Consider the following 24,176-nt stretch of genomic DNA (forward strand, 5'->3'; position numbering starts at 1 on the left):
AAGAATGACATAGCCCAAGGACATGACATAAACTGATTAGAACCAAATGGGTCCAAGATGGCGGACAAGTCAACTTTTTCCACTAGACCTTGAGCCTCACTATATGCTCACATCAGCAAGCTAAATGACACACCCACAGGCGCCATGACAGTTCCAAGGCTGACCATAAGGATCAAAAAGTGGGCGGTGGCCCAATTCCTGGAAATCCCCGCCCCTTCCTAAAATAGCTGGAATACTCCTCCCACTCATTAGCCTATGAAATTACCCACCCCTATAAAAACTGACAACCGCATACCCTGGTGCCTTTCTCACCCTCTGAGATGGTCCACACTCTGTCTGTGGAGTGTGTTTCTCTCTAAATAAATCCACTTCTTACCTACCACTTTGTCTCTCACTGAATTCTTTCGGTGATGAGACGTCAAGAAACTGACCTTCATTAAGGCCTGAAACCAGGTGTGTGATCTCAGTTGGAAGACTGTGGGTTTTGGCCGGTTTCAAGTCCCAGCTGCATGAATTCGAGTCCCAATCTGAGGTGCACAGTTTCCTAAGTAGTATGTAGGAGCAATCAAAACACCACTTTATGGTGATAGGTAGTCTGAGTTTTATTTTTTATTTATTGAGATATAATTGATATATAAGTTTGTGTACCTTTAAGGTGCACAAGGAGTTGATTTGATACATTTGTGTATGGCAGCATGATTACCACCGTAGTGTTAGCTAACACTTCTATTACTTCACATAATTACCATTTCTTTTTTGTGGTTAGAACGTTTAAGATCTACTCTTTTAGCAGTTTTCAAGTATACGATACTATATTTTTGACTATAATTACTAGTATTTTTGACTATAATTACTAGGCAGTGCATTACCTTCCCATCTTCTAGTTACAAGTTTGTACCCTTTGACCAGCATCTCCCCAAACCCGTGGTCCCCCCCCGTTCTCTGGTAATCACCATTCTTCTCTCTGTTTCTATGAGTTTGGCTTTTTTTGATTCCACGTACAAGTGATATACAATATTTGCCTTCGTCTGGCTTATCTCACCGAGCACAATGCGCTCAAGGTCCATCCACGTTGTCGCAAATGGCAGGATTTCCTTCTTTCTAGTAATCCGAGTTCTTAAAGTGAAAGTAGTTTTCCACCAGAGAAGAGAGAGAGGCCTTCCAGTCGGGGGACAGCGTGTGCGAATTCACAGAGGAAGGAAACAGCTGACTCTGACTCAGGTGAGTGACGGGGGTGGGGGGGGGCGGGCGGGGGGAGCCCAAAGGGCCTGGACTTGCTGAAGGAGAAAGCTAGTGAGCAGACAGTCTGCAAAGGGCCTTTTCCTCAGGCAATTTTCTGGAACGCACTATGGAAAGCCCCAGGAGGTTTTTATACATCAGACTGATCAGATGAAATTTGCATTTGAGAGAAACCAATGGGGAGAATGCAAAAGAGAGACACTTAGGGCACGAGGCTGGTGAGGATCTTCTGGGAGTACACAGGTGAGATATGAAGGGAACTGACCTCGAAGCTCAGGAGCAGTGGGGGAGGGTGTGTGTGTGTGTGTGTGTGTGTGTGTGTGTGTGTGTGTGTGTGTGTGTGTGTGTGTGTGTGTGGAGGCTGCAGTGTATGATAAAGTATTACACTACGTTGCAGAGAGATCAGGGGAATGATTATTCTTAGTGGGTCATGAAGTCAATTTAATGCGCTCCAACCAGCATTTTTTGGTAGAAAAGAATTAAGTAGAATAGGAAAGATATATTAGTGTGTATCATATGAAATAAGAGTAACTGTGCGTGAAACTTTGTTCAGTGCTATACATGCAGGTATTGCTCTGTGTGTGGGGGAGAGGGGGAGCTGTGTACAGAGATGCAAGGAAAAATACGTGTTTTTCACTGTGGGTGGCAACCAAACAAGTTTGGAAGCCACTGATCCGAGAACGCACTAATGGTGCAAAGCAGAGAGTAATTGCCAACGGGATTCCCAGAAGAGAAGGATTGAATCCACGTGTGGCTGTCAGGGATGGATTCCCAGAGAATTTTGGGAGTGGGAAGTGGGCCTTGAAGGAGGATAGTGTGTGGATGGGAGAGAAGTGGGGAAAGCATCCACGCCAGGGAGAAGGGGGTAATCTGGCTGGATTCCTCCTTAGCCTCAGCCTTTCCTAACAGCCTCAAGATAGTTATCTTGAGGAGGCTAACATTTCAGTCTCAGCACAGAAAAGCATCTGCTGACAGAGTATCTTTTCCTCCAGCACTTATGTAAAACCCATCTGTCAAATAACCCATGTCTCTTTTGACCTTCTACACAGGGGCACTAAGTTCATTCTCAAAACAGCTTACTTGACTAACAAACAAGGGATGTTTTCAATTTTCATGAAAACTCTCAAGGGAAGGAGAATTGAATGAGCTGAGATCTGGGTTCAAGGTCTAGCCTAGAAGCTCATTCATCCAGTCACTTGTCATTTCTAAACCCTGTTTTTGCCCATCATAAAATGGGCTAATCAGAACGACCCAGCCTTTCTCCCAAACTTGTGAGCATCAAATCAGATGACATAAGGGGTGCAAACCTAAATTACCAGGGATGCAGACAGGTTACTTTTCCCATTTGCCAAAAGACCCAACTAATGTCAGATCCTCTGAAAAATAAACACAGTCTGGCAACCTTGTCATTGTTGTAGCGGATACAAGACGCTATTGTTTTATCAGCTGGCACCAGAGTTCCTTTTTAGGGAAGGAAGTGTCTTTGTTTAGGAAAATACCTTGACAGGCCCCTTGGGGATAGAAGGTGAGGCCCTAAGGACATGGGTGGGGAGGAAACAACAAAGATAGCTAAATATTCAATGGCTCTGCCTAAGAATTGAACAAGAATTTGGTGGGAATTCCCAGGCGGACCAATGGTTAGGATTCCACGCTTCCACTGCAGGGGGCTGGGGTTCAATCCCTGGTCGGGGAACTAATATCCCACATGCCACACTGTGCAGCCAAAATAAAAAGAAGAATTTGGGGATGAGGAAGAACAAAGGAGAGATGAAAAAGGAAAACTAAGCAATCTGGTCAGATACTAATGCCGTATTCTGTGAAAAATTGGGGAAGATTTTTAAGAACAGAGAGATCTCTGGACTGCAATTCTGCAAACCAGTCCTCTCTCCAGTGTAACCTATTCTCCAAATCTCCAATAAATGTCTATTACAAAGCTGCCTTTGTGGGAGCAGGGCTAGTGGGCAGCAAAGAGTACGGGCTGTGTTCAACTTTGGGGGCAATTCTGGGATAGAGATAAAGGCGTGTCCACAAGACAACAAAGAAAGAAGTTTAGAGTCAGGTGACACTGAAAAACATAGGTCCAGGGAATTCACAGAAATCTTGGAGAAGGCCTGGGTTTTCCCTACCTTGTGAGATGGGGTTCAAACCAATCACATGTACAGTTGAGGTGTTAGGATTACCCCAGTAGGTATATGAAACCATTGACCATCCAACTCAATTATCACAATAAACATTTTTCCAGGCTTCTCTCTGGCTGAAGTCAGTATTATGTGGCCATTACTGATTGAACTTAAGTCATAATTTAAGAATCGACCACACAAGAGAGACCACACCAGCTTTTTTCTTCTCTTTTTCTGACTGCATCCTGACCAATACACCAATACTGACCCTACACTCTGGGCAGTACTAATCTAATGCAGATAGGTAATCCCTTTCTGAGCATCATCTGTTACAGCTGCATCCTATTAAAGCATTTCACCATCATCTCATTGAATACCAGGTCTTCAAAATAACTTTATGGGGCAGGAAAAGCCTGGGTTATCAACTCCACGTTAACAATAAGGAAACTGAGGCCCAAAGAATCAAAAAAAAAGAAGAAAGAAAAAATTACATTTGTATTAGGTATGTGCGATAATCTCAGATTTTAAGGAATGTTGGAGTCATAGATATAAATGCATGAAAAGTCAAACAACAACATTAAAGAAGTACGAGTAAATGTAAAAATAAATGTTGTAAGGGAGAGCACAATTAATTTCCGGAAGAATGATAGAGATCACAAGGCATCCAACATCAAAGTCGGGCCAGCTCAACCTTCTCGTGACCCCACCCACTTCTTTCCATCTTGTTGGCCTCCCAAAGCCACTCATTGTCTCCACCAGGATTACCATAATATCTTCCTTACTAGTCTCTCTGACTCTAGGTTTGTCCCTATAATCAGTTCTCCAAAAGGCATCTTTATAACATGCAAATCTCACCCTATCACTCCCCTACTTAAACCCTTAGGGGCACCCCACTGCCCTAAATTAGAAATTGTTTAACCTCATCTATACACAAATCTTTCTTGATCTGGTCCTCTTATCTCTCAGGCCTCAGCTCTTGCCATTTGCTGCCTGAAACTCTGCTCCTTATAGACTGCTATATAATTAAATAAATATTTGGTCTCTGTGCTTTTCCCTGGCACAGAGCTCCTGAAATCCTTGGGATTTCCTGAGTGATAGGAGTGTCTTTTGTTATTCGTAAGGAATCCCTTTCTATCCTAAGTTTATGCTAAAGAAGTGATTTAGGGCAGGGCCCCTAGATAGCCTCCAGATGGGGCTGGTTACCAGAAGGACCAGGTGATTAAAGTGTGAGAATTTCCCGCTGGGAGTTGGTAAGGAAACGCTGGAGGTTGAGGTCTATAAAAACCCTTGAAGAGCAAGCGAGAGAGAGTAGTTTGGAGTTGGTCAGCACGTCCACATGCTGGGAGGATGGTGCACCCCAGTTTCACAGAGAGAAGTTCCTCTGCTCCGGACCCTTCCTGATCTCTTCCTGTGTACTTCTTTATTATCAGCTGGTAAGTGTAAGTAAAGTGACTTCCTGAGTTTGGTGAGCTGATCTAGCAAATTATCAACCCCAAGGAGGGGGTCCAGGGAGCCCCTTATTTATAGCCAGTAGGTCAGAGGTTTGGGTGGCCTGAGACTTAAAACTGGTATCTGAAGTGGAGGTCGTGTTGTGGGACTGAGCTGTAGGGTCTGCGCTAACTCTGGGTGGTTAGTTTCAGAATGAATTGAATTGTTGAACACCCAACTGGTGTTGAAGAATAGGTTGTTGTCCAAAAATGTGTCAGGTGGATACTTTTTGTTTTGCTTTTGTTACTGAACTGAAGTTCATGTGCCCAACACACAGTGAGGCCAAACAAACTGAAACGTCAGAGTTTGGAGCAGAGAACAATTTATTGTAGGGCCAAGCAAAGAGACCAGGAGATTTCTACTCAAAAAGCCCAAACTGGGGCTTGCCTGGTGGCGCAGTGGTTGAGAGTCTGCCTGCCAATGCAGGGGAAACGGGTTCGTACTCCGGTCCGGGAAGATCCCACATGCCGCGGAGCGGCTGGGCCCGTGAGCCATGGCCGCTGAGCCTGCGCGTCCGGAGCCTGTGCTCCGCAACGGGAGAGGCCGCAACAATGAGAGGCCCGCGTACCGTTAAAAAAAAAAAAAAAGTCAAAAATTAAATTATTGGGGCTTCCCTGGTGGCGCAGTGGTTGAGAGTCCGCCTGCCGATGCAGGGGACACAGGTTCGTGCCCCGGTCCGGGAAGATCCCACATGCCGCAGAGCGGCTGGGCCCGTGAGCCATGGCCGCTGAGCGTGCGCGTCCGGAGCCTGTGCTCCGCAACGGGAGAGGCCACAGCAGTGAGAGGCCCGCGTACCGCAAAAAAAAAAAAAAAAAAAAGCCCAAACTCCCTGATGGTTTTTAGGGAGAAGTTTTTATAGGCAAAATTTGAGGTGAGGGCTGCAGGATGTGTGACTTGCTTCTGATTGGTTGTTGGTGAGGTAACAGGGTGGTGTTCCAGGAATCTTGTGCCTAGCCTGAAGTTATTACCCTCCACCTGGTGGGGGGCCTGCAAAAGAACTCAAAGATATTGTTACGTATATTCCTTTTGGAGAAACCGGGACCCTGCCCCATTGCTACACTATTGTTTCTTGGCTGACCCTCCCTTGTTTCTACATTCTCTTACTTCCCCGATTAGTAATTGTTTGAATCTGCTCTTTGGAACGTAGGGAAGGTCCAGGAGGCTGAATGAAACCTATTTCCTACAAACCAGAAACAGGGAGCACAGAAAGGATTTGTACCCAGGAGGGACCCCACAGGGTGCTGCTTGGTTTCACTTTGTTCTCCTGATTTCATGAACTATTTTTCCAGGCACTCTTGCCTCCTGGCCTTTGTATGCCATGTCCCTTCTGCTTGCATCACTTTTTTTAAAAAATATTGATTTACTTATTTATTTACTTAGGCTGTGCGGCATCTTTAGTCACGGCACGTGGACTTCTTAGTCGCAGCATGAATGAGGGATCTAGTTCCCTGACCAGGGATCAAACCCAGGCCCCCTGCTTTGGGACAGTGGAGCCTTACCCACTGGACCACCAGGGAAGTCTCTGCTTGCATCACTCTTGCCCACTCTCCTGGTCTAGCTAATTTCACCTTATCCTTCAGGACTTGACTTTGATATCCCCTCCAAGAGGTTCTTCTTATCACTGGAATAGGTTAGAACCTACACCCTGCTATTTCATAGCATCCTCGATATCCCCATCCTAATGCTTATCACACTTCACTGTTGTTACTTGTATAATTGTCTTCTCCAAGAGTGAAGGCAGCTGTCAGCTCATTGGTGGGTGGACCGGATGGTCTGTCTTGCTTGCCTTCATTTCCAGCACCCAGCATAGCGCCTAGTGTGTTATAAATACTTAAGTGTATTGAGTTCAGAATGAATGAATGCATGTCGTAGGTACTTGGAGGGGAAAAAAAATTGAGGTGGTCAGGAGAGAGGTAGACTAGGACTTGAATGACAAGTGGAGAAGCTTGCATAGTCACCCAGTACATCAGTGACAAACCATGGCTCCTTGCCTCCCCATGGAGTGCCTGCAGAATGGAGGAAAGAGGATGAACTATGAGAGAAGAGCAGGCTCTAGTGCTGCCTCTGTGCCTCACCGAGTGGCTTTGAGAGTGTCATTTACCCTCTCAGAGCCTGAGTTTCAGAGCCTGAGTTTCCTTATCTGTAAAATGGGGCCCCTACAGCCTACCGGTGGGTGTCTGTGAGGTTCGAGGAGGTCCAGAATGTGTAAGTCCCCAGCACAAAATGTACCTGACCGAACGCATGTGAATTTGTTTTCACACAGCCTCCCCATCCAAGATTTCCCAAGCCACTGGCTAAAAGCCAGCCTGGGAAAAGCCAGCATCTTTAACCCCAGCTCCCTGGCCCTAAGCAAACCCACTCTGCCCAGTCTGATCAACAACAGGAGATGGGCCATCTGCTCTGTCCACCCCGGAAACAGCAGACAGTACCCAGAGGCTTCCTCACACCAAGCTTTAGGAGTACCACGAAGCCAGAGCCACTGACTTTAAGGGATTTACCTCCCACAAGGCGGCAGTGTCTTTTCCCCTATTAATTTGAGTAAAGAACTTTTTTTAAACTAAATTCTCAGGAATTTTAACCCTCTCTTTAATCTTCTTTGTTAGACAAAAGGCCCCCCCCCAAATCCTCCGAGAAACAGAATTTATTAGGTGCCTGCAATGTCAGGGTTGTGCCGTATACCCACTCTGCAAGATTCCAAACTAATTAGGGGTGTGGTAGACCAAGCCATGCTCCCCCAAAGATAACCATGCCATTATCCCTGAAACCTATAAATATGTTTTGTTACATGGTAAGCAACTTTTCAGATATAATCAAAGTTTTGCATCTTATGGTGATTATAGGGAGATATCCTGTATTACCTGGGTGGGGCCGATCCAGTCACGTGAGCCCTTAAAGGTAGAGCACTTTATCTTGCTGGAATCAGAGATGAGGAAGAAGAGGAAGCTGGAGATTCAAAGCATGAGAGGGCAACCGATTATTGCTGGAGGGGTGGAGGCAGTACATGGAAAGCATGAGAAGAAATAAGGCAGCATGTAGAAGCAAAGACCAGCCCCCGGCTGACAGCAAGGAAACAGGGACCTCAGTCCTACAACCACAACAAAAACAGAATTCTATCAGCAACCTGAAGGAGTGTGGAAGTGGATTCTCCCCCAGAGCCTTCAGACAAGAGCCCAGTCCTGACACTTTAATTTCAGCCTTATGAAAACCACAAGCAGAGAACTCAACCAAGCCTGCCTGGACTTCTGACCTACAGAAATGTGAGATAATAAGTGTGCTGTTTTAAGCCACTACATTTGTGGTGATTTGTTACCATAGCAACAGAAAACTAATACAGGGAGACAGGGCTTATGTCTTCGGGTCCTTCAACCTAGAGCTTAGCCTTAAGCTGCCACAGCTGTGAATTCCTGTGCATCTGAGCATGTCTGGAAAGTTGGAGGTTGTGGGTAGGCCATAGACAGGAAGATTGAAGCGGGGAGAATCATTTTCCATAAAGGTCAGGTCAGAGAGCCTCTCTCAGGAGAGATACCCAACCCACAGACTTGGTACAGGGACCCAGTTCTGAGAGCAGGGAACAAAAAAAGAGCCCCACCACACATGGAGGTTATTTAGAGCAGATGGGAGGAGGATGAGAGATCCTCCCTGTGGAAATTCTGGTCAGTGACCTTTGGCCCGCAGGAGGACAAATGGGAGAAAGGCAACCTACTGAGTTAAGGGCCTGGTGGACTAATTGGGAAGTACATGTGAGACCCACCTGGATATTCCCTAAGCTGGTTGAGAGAGATTCGAGAGCCTCTGGGATTCCTGCAATTCTGTGGGTAGAGATTGGGTCATAGAAACATTGTTTTATTCATGTTATTTATGATGCAGTTATACTTGCTGCCCTCCAAGCTGGTGTGGCCTAGAGAAACAGAGTGCCCCAGAGCATTACAAAAGATTGGAGTTATTTTAAAGCAGGTCTATTGTGGCCTAACTGATAAACCAAGAATGACACAGATTTAATGTGTGCAATTTTATGAATTTGGACACATGCTCACACTTGTGAGATCTTTACCACAACCAAAGCAATAGACATACACATCACCTCTCAAAGTTTCCTTATGTCCTTTTGTTTGTTTGTGATAAGAACACTTAACACCCTCTTTTTTAAATTAATTTATTTATTTTTGGCTGAGTTGGGTCTTCGTTGCTGCGCGCGGGCTTTCTCTAGTTGCCGTGAGCAGGGGCTGCTCTTCGTTGCAGTGCGCGGGCTTCTCATTGCGGTGGCTTCTCTTGTTGCGGAGCACGGGCTGTAGGCCTGTGGGCTTCAATAGTTGTGGCACATGGGCTCAGTAGTTGTGGCTCGTGGGATCTAGAGCACAGGCTCAGTAGTTGTGGCGCACGGGCTTAGTTGCTCCGTGGCATGTAGGATCTTCCCGGACCAGGGCTCGAACCCATGTCCCCTGTATTGGCAGGCGGATTCTTAACCACTGCGCCACCAGGGAAGTCCCACTTAACACACTCTTAACAAATTTTGAACGAGGGACTGAAATCAGGCATTGACTTCCAAGTACACTGTAGGTGACAAGGACAAATTTTTTTTTTTTTTTTTTGACAAGGACAAATTTGAATGGGGAAGTTGTTGGTTCGGTGAGATGCTGACCTCCAGGAAATGATGCAATCCAGGAAGTTATATATTTCACATAAAGTCACAACCAGGAAGTGGTGCTTTAGTTCCAGTGAAAAGCACGGGAGGCATTGTGGCTGAGGCTGCACAGGGAGCTTCCTGAGCAAATGGCTTGGGGTTGGATGCTGAGCTTTGCAGGAGAATTGATGGCGGGTTCATAAAGGAGAAGAAAGGCAGGGAGGGATGGACCACCCCTTGGGGAGGAGGCAGGCCCTGAGGGGGGCGCCCCATCACAAGCATATTCTTGAAATGACACAGGATCAGGAAGCAGGCTTCTTCCAGTATCCATAGTTGACCCCTTTCATCATGAAGGAAGAACAGCTGAAAAGAATAGATGTTTTGAATACTACCGTGAAGCAGAAGAAAACCAAGACAATGTTTTAGTTAAATAAGGAAAGTAAAGAAAAAGAAAGGAAGTACAAACCTCAAAGCACCAGTAGCAAATGTCCACCAGGAACATGAGAAGTTATGGGAAAGATCTCAAAGGAGACAACAAATTCTGTCCCTTTCTGTTGTAAAGCATCAAATATGACTTCTAGCTTTAGGGTTCCAACCATGGCCAGAGAGTGTGGATCCCTCTGACCTCGGGACACAAAGGGAGTTTACGAATTCAGGAACCATATCAGTTCCAGAAACCCCTTCCAGTCACCTCCAAGATGCCAGGGCAGAATAATAATGGGACAGTAAAAAAAGGGTTCCCAGGATACAGCGAACATCACATTTTTAGATCAACGAGAAAGGAGGCAGAACATTTTTCTCCTAAAGTTTTCCAAATGCCCCATACTCCAAAAAAAACTCTCAGCAGAAGTATGAAAGAGAAAAAAAGCTAACAATGAAAGAAAAGGTAAGATGAAGTTGGAAGGAGAGCTGACCACTTTAAGAAGTATGAAAAGGGTGACAAAAAGAAGAGAGGCATGAAAAATTAGGATCCCCTGATGGGAACTTTATCCAGAGCCTGAAGTGAGTGCAACGGCTTGGACCTCAGAGGGTCTGGTGGACTGGAAGAGATGCTTCCTCCTGAGAACCTCAGCAGCCCAGTTCTTTAGAGGAAGATGAAACTTTAGTCCTCTTGGCTTTCCTAGTAGAGAACTGATTCCTTAAAAATTGCCTTTAGGGACTTCCCTGGTGGCACAGTGGTTAAGAATCTGCCTGCCAACGCAGGGGACATGGGTTTGATCCCTGGTCTGGCAAGATCCTACATGTCGCAGAGCAACTAAGCCCGTGTACCACAACTACTGAGCCTGTGCTCTAGAGCCCACGACCCACAACTACTGAAGCCCACGCTCCTAGAGCCCATGCTCTGCAACAAGAGAAGCCACTGCAATGAGAAGCCCATGCACCACAATGAAGAGTAGCCCCTGCTGTGGAAGCGCAGAGTCCTACCCACTGGACCACCAGGGAATTCCCTCTCCTGAAATCATCAATGACTTTGTGTGCTCAGACCTACTCCACCACCTCAGCCTAGACTGGACCTTTCCAAAAAAAAGGATTCCTTTTAGGATCATTCATAGACAGCACCCCCCGCACATCCTGGTGTAAAGATCTTAAATTTTACTTTAATTGGTATCTGGTGAAAGAGAAATTCAAGTCAGCTCGGGAAGATTCCAGGGGGTCAAAAGAACTTAGAAATGGATGAAACAATATGAAAAGTGCTAAAGGAAAATGAACTGTCTTGTAGTCATTTAAATACTATTAGTATTTGATAAGTGACTTTAGTAGATGATTGTGCTGAATCATTTCCCAAGTAATACAGTAGTACAGGTCAGTACTATATTTCTCTGAATCTGGGTTGGTTCTTTTTTTTTTTTTTAACTCACAAGGTCCGTAGTGTCCTTTTATACCCAATCATTTCTTGGTGTTTCTGATGACATTGGTGCAGGGATGAAGGAAAACTTTGTCTGGAATTAAATGACCTCCTAACAACAACAACAACAGGTTCAGTAAAAACATTCAAATAATTTGGAAGTGTACAAAGTGAAGTCCCTATCACTCGCTCACAATCGGGGATTTGGAGTAAATATCTTTTTTTTTTTTTTTGTGGTACGCGGGCCTATCACTGCTGTGGCCTCTCCCATTGCGGAACACAGGCTCCGGATGCGCAGGCTCAGCGGCCATGGCTCACGGGGCCAGCTGCTCCGCGGCATGTGGGATCTTCCCGGACCAGGGCACGAACCCCTGGAGTAAATATCTTTAATTGTTTAATTATCCTTCTAGACCTTTTATTATCTATCTGTCAGATTGATACATGACTACTGACATCTATTGGAATGTCCTCAGCCTGTGCTAACTGCCCTGCAGACTCCTTTTAAATTTTTTTAACAAGACAATACATTGTGGACATGTGTTAAGGTTGCCGTATGAAGATTTACTTCATTCTTTATCATGGTTACACTGTTTCCCTCAGTGTAGATTTATAACAATACATATATATATTTTATTGAAGTATAGTTGATTTACAATGTTGTGTTAGTTTTAGGTGTACAGCAAAGTGCTTCAGATACGTATATATATATATTCTTTTTCAGATTCTTTTCACTTGTAGGTTATTATAAAATACTGAGTATAGTTCCCTGTGCTATAGAGTAGGTCCTTGTTGGTTACCTGTTTTATGAGTAGTAGTGTGTATTCGTTAATCCCAAACTCCTAAGTTATCCCCCCCTCCCCCCCGATAATAATATTAACTAACTCACTTCGGAACATTCAGGCTTCTCAATTTTTTTTTTTTTTTTTTTTTTTTACAATTTCAAAAGAGTATATTTGTATCATGCTAAGAGCACAGACTAGAAACAGGCTGCCTGGGCGCAATCCTCTTTCTGCAGCTTTCCCCTCTGTGTCCAGTCTCCGTAACTGTAAAACGGGGAGAATTAGCCCCACCTCATAGGACTGCGAGGCTTAGATGAGTTTATATTGTAGAGCTCTTTGCACTATGTCTCCACGTCACACATTCTTGCTATAGTTATTCCATATGTCTTTGCAACTTGTGCTAGAATTTCTGTAAGATCGCTTTCTAGAGTGAGAATTTGTGAGATTAGACTGACCATTTAAACTGGAGCTTAGAATACCTGCCAAAATTTCAAATACGTGTGCTCTTTGACCCAGCAATGCCAGTTCTGGAAATTTATCCTACAGATAGACTAGCAGGCTTGCAAAATGACACGTCTGCAAGGTTATTCATTGCGGTATTGTTTGTAACAGCAATAGACTGGAAACTAATAGGAGACCAGTTAAATAATTTATGGCTCAACCACACAATGGATTACTATATAGCCACTTAAAAAAAAAAAAAAGGAGAGGCTCTCTTTGCACCAATACAGAATGATATCCAAGATGTATTTTTAAGTGAAAATAAGAGTGTAATAGCTAACACTTGTATCCCATATTTCATCAATTCTAAGATGTGCATTTTTTCACTTGGTGACGTACTTGAAATGAGGATGTGTTATAGTCAAAGGCATGTCATAATTTAATTGGATGTTCTTTTTCTTTCTTAGTCCATAAAATAATGATGTGTCTTACATACGTGGCATTTTGGACCTGAGGAAATACAGCCATGCTTACCCAGTATGAGGCACTGTCCATTTCAATCTCACAACGACCCTGTGAGGGTAAGTACTATTATTTTCTACATTTCACATGTAAGGAAGTAAGATTTGATCTTGGGCAGTCTCACCCCAGAGCTCACGCACTTGGACTTCTGATACCACACCTCCTTACGGTGACAGCACCACATGTCACATATAGGTGGCTCACTGTGTGCCAGGCCCTGTCCTAAGGGCTTCATACATATATTTGCTCATCTAATCCTCAAATAACCATATGAGACAACCTTATTATACAGGTGAGGAAATCGAGGCACTAAGAGGTTATGAAACTTGCTTAAAGTCACAGCTAATTTGTGGAAGAACTGGGGTTTAAACATGGGCAATCTGGCTTCAGAGATCATGCTCTTAATGCTACCTTTTGTGTAAAGAAGGGGGGTAGTTATGATATATTCCTTTTTGAAAAATATCTTAGAAGTAATTTAAAAAGTGATGCAAGTGTATCATCAGTAGTATCAGTAGTGATGCTAGTATCATCAGCACATAGGAACTGAGTAATTGGAGGATGCAAAAGTTTTTATTGCACACCTTTTAAAATATTTATTTATTTATTTATGGCTGTGTTGGGTCTTCGTTTCTTTTTTTTTTTTTTTTGTATTTTTTACAGCTCTTTTCCTGTAATTGATATCTAGTCTCATAGCGTTGTGGTCAGAAAAGATACTTGATACAATTTCAATTTTCTTAAATTTACCAAGCCTTGATTTGTGACCCAAGATATGATCTATCCTGGAGAATGTTGCATGAGCACTTGAGAAAAATGTGTATTCTGTTGTTTTTGGATGGAATGTCGTATAAATATCAATTAAGTCCATCTTGTTTAATGTATCATTTAAAGCTTGTGTTTCCTTATTTATTTTCATTTTGGATAATCTGTCCATTGGTGAAAGTGTGGTGTTAAAGTACCCTACTATGAATGTGTTACAGTCGATTTCCCCTTTTATGGCTGCTAGTATTTGCCTTATGTATTGAGCTGCTACTATGTTGGGTGCATAAATATTTACAATTGTTATATCTTCTTCTTGGATCGATCGCTTGATCATTGTGTAGTTTCCTTCTTTGTCTCTTGTAATAGTCTTTATTTTAAAGTCTATTTGGTCTGATATGAGAATTGCTACTCCAGCGTTCTTTTGGTTTGCATTTGCATGGAATATCTTTTTCCATCCCCTTACTTTCAGTCTGTATGTGTCTCTAGGTCTGAAGTGGGTCTCTTGTAGACAGCTTATATATGGGTCTTGTTTTTGAATCCATTCAGCCAATCTGTGTCTTTTGGTGGGAGCATATAGTCCATTTACATTTAAGGTAATTATCGATATATATGTTCCTATTCCCATTTTCTTAATTGTTTTGGGTTTGTTATTGTAGGTCTTTTCCTTCTCTTGTGTTTCTTGCCTAGAGAAGTTCCTTTAGCATTTGTTGTAAAGCTGGTTTGGTGGTACTGAACTCTCTCAGCTTTTGCTTGTCTGTAAAGGTTTTAATTTCTCCATCAAATCTGAATGAAATCCTTGCTGGATAGAGTAATCTTGGTTGCAGGTTTTTTTCCTTCATCCCTTTAAATATGTCCTGCCAGTCCCTTCTGGCTTGCAGAGTTTCTGCTGAAAGATCAGCTGTTAACCTTATGGGGATTCCCTTGTGTGTTATTTGTTGTTTTTCCCTTGCTGCTTTTAATATGCTTTCTTTGTATTTAATTTTTGACAGTTTGATTAATATGTGTCTTGGCGTATTTCTCCTTGGCTTTATCTTGTATGGGACTCTCTGTGCTTTCTGGACTTGATTAACTATTTCCTTTCCTATATTAGGGAAGTTTTCAACTATAATCTCTTCAAATATTTTCTCAGTCCCTTTCTTTTCCTCTTCTTCTTCTGGAACACCTATAAATTGAATGTTGGTGCATTTAATGTTGTCCCAGAGGTCTTGAGACTGTCCTCAGTTCTTTTCATTCTTTTTTCTGTATTCTGCTCTGCAGTAGTTATTTCCATTATTTTATCTTCCAGGTCACTTATCCATTCTTCTGCCTCAGTTATTCTGCTATTGATCCCATCTAGAGTATTTTTCATTTCAGTTGTTGTGTTGTTCATTGTTGTTTGTTTCATCTTTAGTTCTTCTAGGTCCTTGTTAAATGTTTTTTGCCTTTTGTCTATTCTATTTCCAAGATTTTGGATCATCTTTACTATCATTATTCTGAATTCTTTTACAGGTAGACTTCCTATTTCCTCTTCATTTGTTAGGTCTGGTGGGTTTTTATCATGCTCCTTCATCTGCTGTGTGTTTTTCTGTCTTCTCATTTTGCTTATCTTACTGTGTTTGAGGTCTCCTTTTTGCAGGCCGCAGGTTCGTAGTTCCCGTTGTTTTTGGTGTCTGTCCCCAGTGGCTAAGGTTGGTTCAGTGGGTTGTGTAGGCTTCCTGGTGGAGGGGACTAGTGCCTGTGTTCTGGTGGATGAGGCTGGATCTTCTCTCTCTGGTGGGCAGATCCACGTCTGGTGGTGTGTTTTGGGGTGTCTGTGGACTTATTATGATTTTAGGCAGCCTCTCTGTTAATGGGTGGGGTTGTGTTCCTGTTTTGCTAGTTGTTTGGCATAGGGTGTCCATCACTGTAGCTTGCCGGTCGTTGAGTGAAGCTGGGTGCTGGCGTTGAGATGGAGATCTCTGGGAGATTTTTGCTGTTTGATATTATGTGGAGCTGGGAGGTCTCTTGTGGACCAGTGTGCTGATGTTGGCTCTCCCACCTCAGAGGCATAGCACTGACTCCTGGCTGCAGCACCAAGAGCCTTTCATCCACCCGGCTCAGAATAAAAGGGAGAAAAAGTAGAGAGAAAGAATTAGTAGAAGTAGAAAGAAAGAAAGAAAGGAAGGAAGAAGATAAAGTAAAATAAAATAAATATAATAAAGTTATTAAATTAAAAAATAATTATTAAGAAAAAAATTAAAAAACAAAACAAAAAAATAGACGGATAGAACCTTGGGACAAATGGTGGAAGCAAAGCTATACAGACAAAATCTCATACAGAGGCATACACATACACACTCACAAAAAGAGGAAAAGGGGAAGAAGTCATAAATCTTGCTCTCAAAGTCCACCTCCTTAATTTGGGGTGATTCGTTGTCTATTCAGGTATTCCACAGATGCAGGGTACATCAAGTTGATTGTGGAGCTTTAATCTGCTGCTTCTGAGGCTGCTGGGAGAGATTTCCCTTTCTCTTCTTTGTTCTCACAGATCCCAGGGGCTCAGCTTTGGATTTGGCCCCGCCTCTGCGTGTAGGTCGCTGGAGGGCGTCTGTTCTTAGCTGGGACAGGACGGGGTTAAAGGAGCCGCTGATTCGGGGACTCTGGCTCACTCAGGCCAGTGGGGGAGGGAGGGGTACGGAGTGCAGGGCGAGCCTGCGGTGGCAGAGGCCTGAGTGACGTTGCACCAGCCTGAGGCTCGCCGTGCATTGTCCCGGGGAAGTTGTCCCTAGATCCTGGTAACCTGGCAGTGGCGGGCTGCACAGGCTCCCCGTAGGGGAGGTGTGGATAGTGACCTGTGCTCGCACACAGGCTTCTTGGTGGCGGCAGCAGCAGCCTTAGCGTCTCCTGCCCGTCTCTGGGGTCCGCGCTTCTAGCCGCGGCTCACGCCCGTCTCTGGAACTCCTTTAAGCAGCGCTCTTGGGTATTCGTTTGTGTGCGAGTGCTTTCTCTAGTTGCGGCAAGCGGGGGCCACTCTCAATCGCGGTGCGCGGACCTCTCACTGTCGTGGCCTCTCTTGTTGCAGAGCACAGGCTCCAGACGCGCAGGCTCAGTATTTGTGGCTCACGGGCCTAGTTGCTTGCGGCATGTGGGATCTTCCCAGACCAGGGCTCAAACCTGTGTCCCCTGCATTGGCAGGCAGATTCTGAACCACTGTGCCACCGGGGAAGCCCTTAAAAATTTTAATTTCATTTTATTTACTTATTTTATTGAGGTATAGTTGATTTATAATGTGTTTGTTTCAGGTGTAAAACAAAGTGATTCAGTTTTATATATATATATATATATATATATATATATATATATATATATATATATATATATATAGTGTTGGCCAAAATGTTCATGTGGTTTTTTCTGTAAGATAGCTCTAGTAGCACTTAGTTGTCTTTAACTTCATTCGAAACAATTTTGTTAGATTGTATGTGACAGCTGTCATATCAGTGTGCATTTAAAAGAAGACGTCAAAATTGGTGAATTTTTGTGTAGCAGTTTTACTATTGAAGATGGAAGAAAAAAGCAACATTTTCAGCATATTATGCTTTATTATTTCAAGAAAGGTAAAAACACAACTGAAACGCAAAAGAAGATTTGTGCAGTGTATGGAGAAGGTGCTGTGACTGACCGAACATGTCAAAAGCGGTTTGCAAAGTTTTGTGCTGGAGATTTTGCACTGGATGATTCTCCACGGTCGGGTAGACCAGTTGAAATTGATAGCGATCAAATCAAGACATTAACTGAGAACAACCAATGTTATACCAGGCGGGAGATAGCCGACATACTCAAAATATCCAAATCAAGCACTGAAAATCATTTGCAACAGCTTGGTTATGTGAATCAATTTGATGTTTGGTTTCCACAGAAGTTAAGCGAAAAAAACCTTGACCATATTTCTGCATGCGATTCTCTACTGAAATGTAATGAAAACGTTGTGTTTTAAAAACAAATTGTGACAGGTGATGAAAAGTGGGTACTGTACAACAATGTGGAATGGAAAACATCGTGGGGCAAGCAAAATGAAACACCACCAACTACACCAAAGGCCGGTCTTCATCCTAAGAAGGTGATGTTGTGTGTATGGTGGGATTGGAAGGGAGTCCTCTATTATGGGCTTCTTCCAGAAAACAAAATGATTAATTCCAACAAGTACTACTCCCAATTAGACCAACTAAAAGCAGCACTCGACGAAAACGTCCGGAATTAGTCAACAGAAAATGCAGAATCTTGCATCAGGATAACCCAAGACCGCATGTTTCTTTGATGACCAGGCAAAAACTGTTACAGCTTGGCTGGGAAGTTCTGATTCATCTGCTGTATTCACCAGACATTGCACCTTTGGATTTCCATTTATTTAGGTCTTTACAAAATTCTCTTAATGGAAAAAATTTCAATTCCCTGGAAGACTGTAAAGGGCATCTGGAACAGTTCTTTGCTCAAAAAGATAAAATTTGGGGGAAGATGGAATTATGAAGTTGCCTGAAAAATGGGAGAAGGTAGTGGAACAAAATAGTTGAATACATTCTTCAACAAAGTTCTTGGTGAAAATGAAAAATGTGTCTTTTATTTTTAGTTAAAAACTGAAGGTAATTTTTGGCCAGCCCAATATATATATTTTTCAGATTCTTTTCCATTATAGGTTATTACAAGATATTGAATACAGTTCCCTGTACTATACAGCAAGTCCTTGTTGTTCATCTATTTTATTATAGTAGTTTGTGTCTGTTAATCTCAAACTCCCAATTTATCCCTTCTCCTCTTTCCCCTTTGGTAACCATAAATTTGTTTTCTGTGTCTGTGAGTCTATTTCTGTATTGTAAATGAGTTCATTTGTATCATTTTTTTTAGAGTCCACATATAAGTGATATTGTATGATATTTGTCTTTCCCTTCTGACTTACTTCACTTAGTATGGTAATCTCTAGGTTCATCCATGTTGCTGCAAATAGCATTATTTCATTCCTTTTTTATGGCTGAGTAATATTTCATTGTGCATATATGCCACATCTTCTTTATCCATGGAGCTGTTGATGGACATTTAGGTTGCTTCCATGTGCTGGCTATTGTAAATAGTGCTGCTATGAACATTGGGGTGTATGTGTCTTTTTCTTTTTTAAAATTTTTATTGGAGTATAGTTGATTTACAATGTGTTAGTTTCAGGTGTACAGCAAACTGAATCAGTTATACATATATCCACTCTTTTTTAGATTCTTTCCTGTGAAAGCCATTACAGAGTATTGAGTAGACTTCCCTGTGCTATACAGTAGGTCCTTATTATTAGTTATCTATTATACATATGCATGTGTCTTTTCAAATTAGAGTTTTTGTCTTTTCCAGATATATGCCCAGGAATGGGATTGCTGGATCACATGGTAACTCTATTTTTAGTTTTTTAAGGAACCTCTGTGCTGGTCTCCATAGTGGCTGCACCAATTTACATTCTCACTGACAATGTAGGAGGGTTTGCTTTTCTTCACACCCTCTCCAGCATTTATTATTTGTAGTCTTCTTCTTTTTTTTTTTGAGTTGTCAAACATGGACTTTATCTTTTATTTTATCATGATTCAATTTCTTAATTCATGTGATTCAGGATTTGCCAGAATTAGAAGCTGTCTCCTCAAGTAGTGTAGGTCTAATTTAGGTTTTTTCTTTCTTTTTTTTTACATCTTTATTGGAGTATAATTGCTTTACAATGGTGTGTTAGTTTCTGCTCTATAACAAAGTGAATAAGTTATACGTATACATATGTTCCCATATCTCTTCCCTCTTGCTTCTCCCTCCCTCACACCCTCCCTATCCCACCCCCCCAGGCGGTCACAAAGCACCGACCTGATCTCCCTGTGCTATGCGGCTGCTTCCCACTAGCTATCTACCTTACGTTTGGTAGTGTATATATGTCCATGCCTCTCTCTCTCGCTTTGTCACAGCTTACCCTTCCCCCTCCCCATATCCTCAAGTCCATTCTCTAGTAGGTCTGTGTCTTTATTCCTGTCTTACCCCTAGGCTCTTCATGACATTTTTTTTCTTAAATTCCATATATATGTGTTAGCATACAGTATTTGTCTCTGCCTTTCTGACTTACTTCACTTTGTATGACAGACTCTAGGTCTATCCACCTCATAACAAATAGCTCAATTTTGTTTCTTTTTATGGCTGAGTAATATTCCATTGTACATATGTGCCACATCTTCTTTATCCATTCATCCGATGATGGACACTTAGATTGTTTCCATCTCCGGGCTATCGTACAGAGAGCTGCAATGAACATTTTGGTACATGACTCTTTTTGAATTATGGTTTTCTCAGGGTATATGCCCAGTAGTGGGATTCCTGGGTGATTTGGTAGTTCACTTTGTAGATTTTTAAGGACCCTCCATACTGTTCTCCACAGTGGATGTATCAATTTACATTCCCACCAACAGTGCAAGAGTGTTGCCTTTTCTCCACACCCTCTCCAGCATTTATTGTTTCTAGATTTTTTGATTATGGCCATTCTGACTGGTATGAGATGATATCTCATTGTAGTTTTGATTTGCATTTCTCTAATGATTAATGATGTTGAGCATTCTTTCATGTGTTTGTTGGCAGTCTGTATATCTTCTTTGGGGAAATGTCTGTTTAGGTCTTCTGCCCATTTTTGGATTGGGTTGTTTGTTTTTTTGTTATTGAGCTGCATATAAATTTTGGAGATTAATCCTTTGTCAGTTGCTTCATTTGCAGGTATTTACTCCCATTCTGAGGATTGTCTTTTGGCCTTGTTTATGGTTTCCTTTGCTGTGCAAAAGCTTTGAAGTTTCATTAGGTCCCATTTTTTTAATTTTTGTTTTTATTTCCATTTCTCTAGGAGGTGGGTCAAAAAGGACCTTGCTGTGATTTATGTCATAGAGTGTTCTGCCTATGTTTTCCTCTAAGAGTTTGATAGATTCTGGCCTTACATTTAGGTCTTTAATCCATTTTGAGCTTATTTTTGTTTATGGTGTTAGGGAGTGATCTAAATTCATACTTTTTTTTTAATTTATTATTTTTTTTTATTTTTTGGGGTACGCGGGCCTCTCACTATTGTGGCCTCTCCCATTGCGGAGCACAGGCTCTGGATGCACAGGCTCAGCAGCCATGGCTCATGGGCCCAGCCACTCCGCGGCATGTGGGATCTTCCCGGACTGGGGCACGAAACCGTGTCCCCTGCATTGGCAGGCGGACTCTCAGCCACTGAGCCATGAGGGAAGCCCTAATTTCATACGTTTACATGTACCTGTCCAGTTTTCCCAACACCACTTATTGAAGAGGCTGTCCTTTCTCCACTGTACATTCCTGCCTCCTTTATCAAAGATAAGGTGACCATATATTCGTGGGTTTATCTCTGGGCTTTCTATCCTGTTCCATTGATCTATCTTTCTGTTTTTGTGCCAGTACCATACTGTCTTCATTACTGTAGCTTTGTAGTATAGTCTGAAGTCAGGGAACCTGATTCCTCCAGCTCCATTTTTCATTCTCAAGATTGCTTTGGCTATCTGGGGTCTTTTGTGTTTCCATACAAATTGTGAGATTCATTGTTCTAGTTCTGTGAAAAATGCCAGTGGTAGTTTGATAGGGATTGCATTGAATCTATAGATTGCTTTGGGTAGTAGAGTCATTTTCACAATGTTGATTCTTCCAATCCAAGAACATGGTATATCTCTGCATCTGTTTGTATCATCTTTAATTTCTTTCATCAGTGTCTTATAATTTTCTGCATACAGGTCTTTTGTCTCCTTAGGTAGGTTTATTCCTAGATATTTATTCTTTTTGCTGCAATGGTAAATGGGAGTGTTTTCTTGATTTCACTTTCAGATTTTTCCTCATTAGTGTATAGGAATGCCAGAGATTTCTGTGCATTAATTTTGTATCCTGCAACTTTACCATATTCATTGATTAGCTCTAGTAGTGTTCTGGTAGCATCTTTAGGATTCTCTATGTATAGTATCATGTCATCTGCAAACAGTGACAGCTTTACATCTTCTTTTCCAATTTGGATTCCTTTTATTTCCTTTTCTTCTCTGATTGCTGTGGCTAAAACTTCCAAAACTATGTTGAATAAGAGTGGTGAGAGTGGGCAACCTTGTCTTGTTCCTGATCTTAGTGGAAATGCTTTCAGTTTTTCACCATTGAGGACGATGTTGGCTGTGGGTTTGTCATATATGGCCTTTATTATGTTGAGGAAAGTTCCCTCTATGCCTACTTTCTGCAGGTTTTTTATCATAAATGGGTGTTGAATTTTGTCGAAAGCTTTCTCTGCATCTATTCAGATGATCATATGGTTTTTCTCCTTCAGTTTGTTAATATGGTGTATCATGTTGTTTGATTTGCATATATTGAAGACTCCTTGCATTCCTGGAATAAACCCCACTTGATCCTGGTGTATGCTCTGTTTCATGTGCTGTTGGATTCTGTTTTCTAGTATTTTGTTGAGGATTTTTGCATCTATGTTCATCAGTGATATTGGCCTGTAGTTTTCTTTCTTTGTGACATCCTTGTCTGGTTTTGGTATCCAGGTGATGGTGGCCTCGTAGAATGAGTTTGGGAGTGTTCCTCCCTTTGCTATATTTTGGAAGAGTTTGAGAAGGATAGGTGTTAGCTCTTCTCTAAATGTTTGATAGAATTCGCCTGTGAAGCCATCTGGTCCTGGGCTTTTGTTTGTTGGAAGATTTTTAATCACAGTTTCAATTTCAGTGCTCGTGATTGGTCTGTTCATATTTTCTATTTCTTCCTGATTCAGTCTTGGCAGGTTGTGCATTTCTAAGAATTTGTCCATTTCTTCCAGGTTGTCCATTTTATTGGCATAGAGTTGTTTGTAAGTAATCTCTCATGATCTCTTGTATTTCTGCAGTGTCAGTTGTTACTTCTCCTTTTTCATTTCTAATTCTATTGATTTGAGTCTTCTCCCTTTTTTTCTTGATGAGTCTGGCTAATGGTTTATCAATTTTGTTTATCTTCTCAAAGAACCAGCTTTTAGTTTTATTGATCTTTGCTATCGTTTCCTTCATTTCTTTTTCATTTATTTCTGATTTTTATGATTTCTTTCCTTCTGCTAACTTTGGGGTTTTTTTGTTCTTCTTTCTCTAATTGCTTTAGATACAAGGTTAGGTTGTTTATTCGAGATGTTTCCTGTTTATTAAGGTAGGATTGTATTGCTGTAAACTTCCCTCTTAGAACTGCTTTTGCTGCATCCCATAGATTTTGGGTCGTCCTGTCTCCATTGTCATTTGTTTTTAGGTATTTTTTAATTTCCTCTTTGATTTCTTCAGTGATCACTTCGTTATTAAGTAGTGTATTGTTTACCTTCTATGTGTTTGTATTTTTACAGATCTTTTCCTGTAATTGATACCTAGTCTCATAGCGTTGTGGTCGGAAAAGATACTTGATACGATTTCAGTTTTCTTAAATTTACCAAGGCTTCATTTGTGACCCAAGATATGATCTATCCTGGAGAATGTTCCATGAGCACTTGAGAAAAATGTGTATTCTGTTGTTTTTGGATGGAATGTCCTATAAATATCAATTAAGTCCATCTTGTTTAATGTATCATTTAAAGCTTGTGTTTCCTTATTTATTTTCATTTTGGATGATCTGTCCATTTGTGAAAGTGGGGTGTTATAGTCCCCTACTATGAATCTGTTACTGTCGATTTCCCCTTTTATGGCTGTTAGTATTTGCCTTATGTATTGAGCTGCTCCTATGTTGGGTGCATAAATACTTACAATTGTTATATCTTCTTCTTGGATCGATCCCTTGATCATTATGTAGTGTCCTTCTTTGTCTCTTGTAATAGTCTTTATTTTAAAGTCTATTTTGTCTGATATGAGAATTGCTATTCCAGCTTTCTGTTGGTTTCCACTTGCATGGAATATCTTTTTCCATCCCCTTACTTTCAGTCTGTATGTGTCTCTAGGTTTGAAATGGGACTCTTGTAGACAGCTTATATATGGGTCTTGTTTTTGTATCCATTCAGCCAATCTGTGTCTTTTGGTGGGGGCATTTAGTCCTTTTACATTTAAGGTAATTATCGATATGTATGTTCCTATTCTCATTTTCTTACTTGTTTTGGGTTCGTTATTGTAGGTCTTTTCCTTCTCTTGTGTTTCTTGCCTAGAGAAGTTCCTTTAGCATTTGTTGTAAAGCTGGTTTGGTGGTACTGAACTCTCTCAGCTTTTGCTTGTCTGTAAAGGTTTTAATTTCTCCATCAAATCTGAATGAGATCCTTGCTGGGTAGAGTAATCTTGGTTGCAGGTTTTTCTCCTTCATCACTTTTAGTATGTCCTGCCACTCCCTTCTGGCTTGCAGAGTTTCTGCTGAAAGATCAGCTGTTAACC

At 41.9% G+C, this 24,176-nt stretch overlaps 1 long non-coding RNA gene across 2 annotated transcripts in view; it reads left to right on the top strand.

The window, feature by feature from the left end:
* LOC109552364 (uncharacterized) overlaps window positions 1-24,176 on the top strand; it is a 60,274-nt gene that overhangs the window by 5,342 nt on the left and 30,756 nt on the right. The window contains exons 3-4 of one of the 2 annotated variants that reach the window (XR_004525222.2): window positions 1,106-1,221; window positions 13,002-13,115. This is a non-coding gene — a long non-coding RNA (uncharacterized lncRNA). Of the gene's footprint in view, window positions 1-1,105; window positions 1,222-1,278; window positions 1,483-13,001; window positions 13,116-24,176 lie in introns of those variants that run through there. The other variant, XR_012330193.1, reaches the window with a different exon arrangement.

Source organism: Tursiops truncatus, chromosome 2 (genome assembly GCF_011762595.2).
Source record: "Tursiops truncatus isolate mTurTru1 chromosome 2, mTurTru1.mat.Y, whole genome shotgun sequence".
NCBI classification, from domain to species: Eukaryota; Metazoa; Chordata; class Mammalia; order Artiodactyla; family Delphinidae; genus Tursiops; species Tursiops truncatus.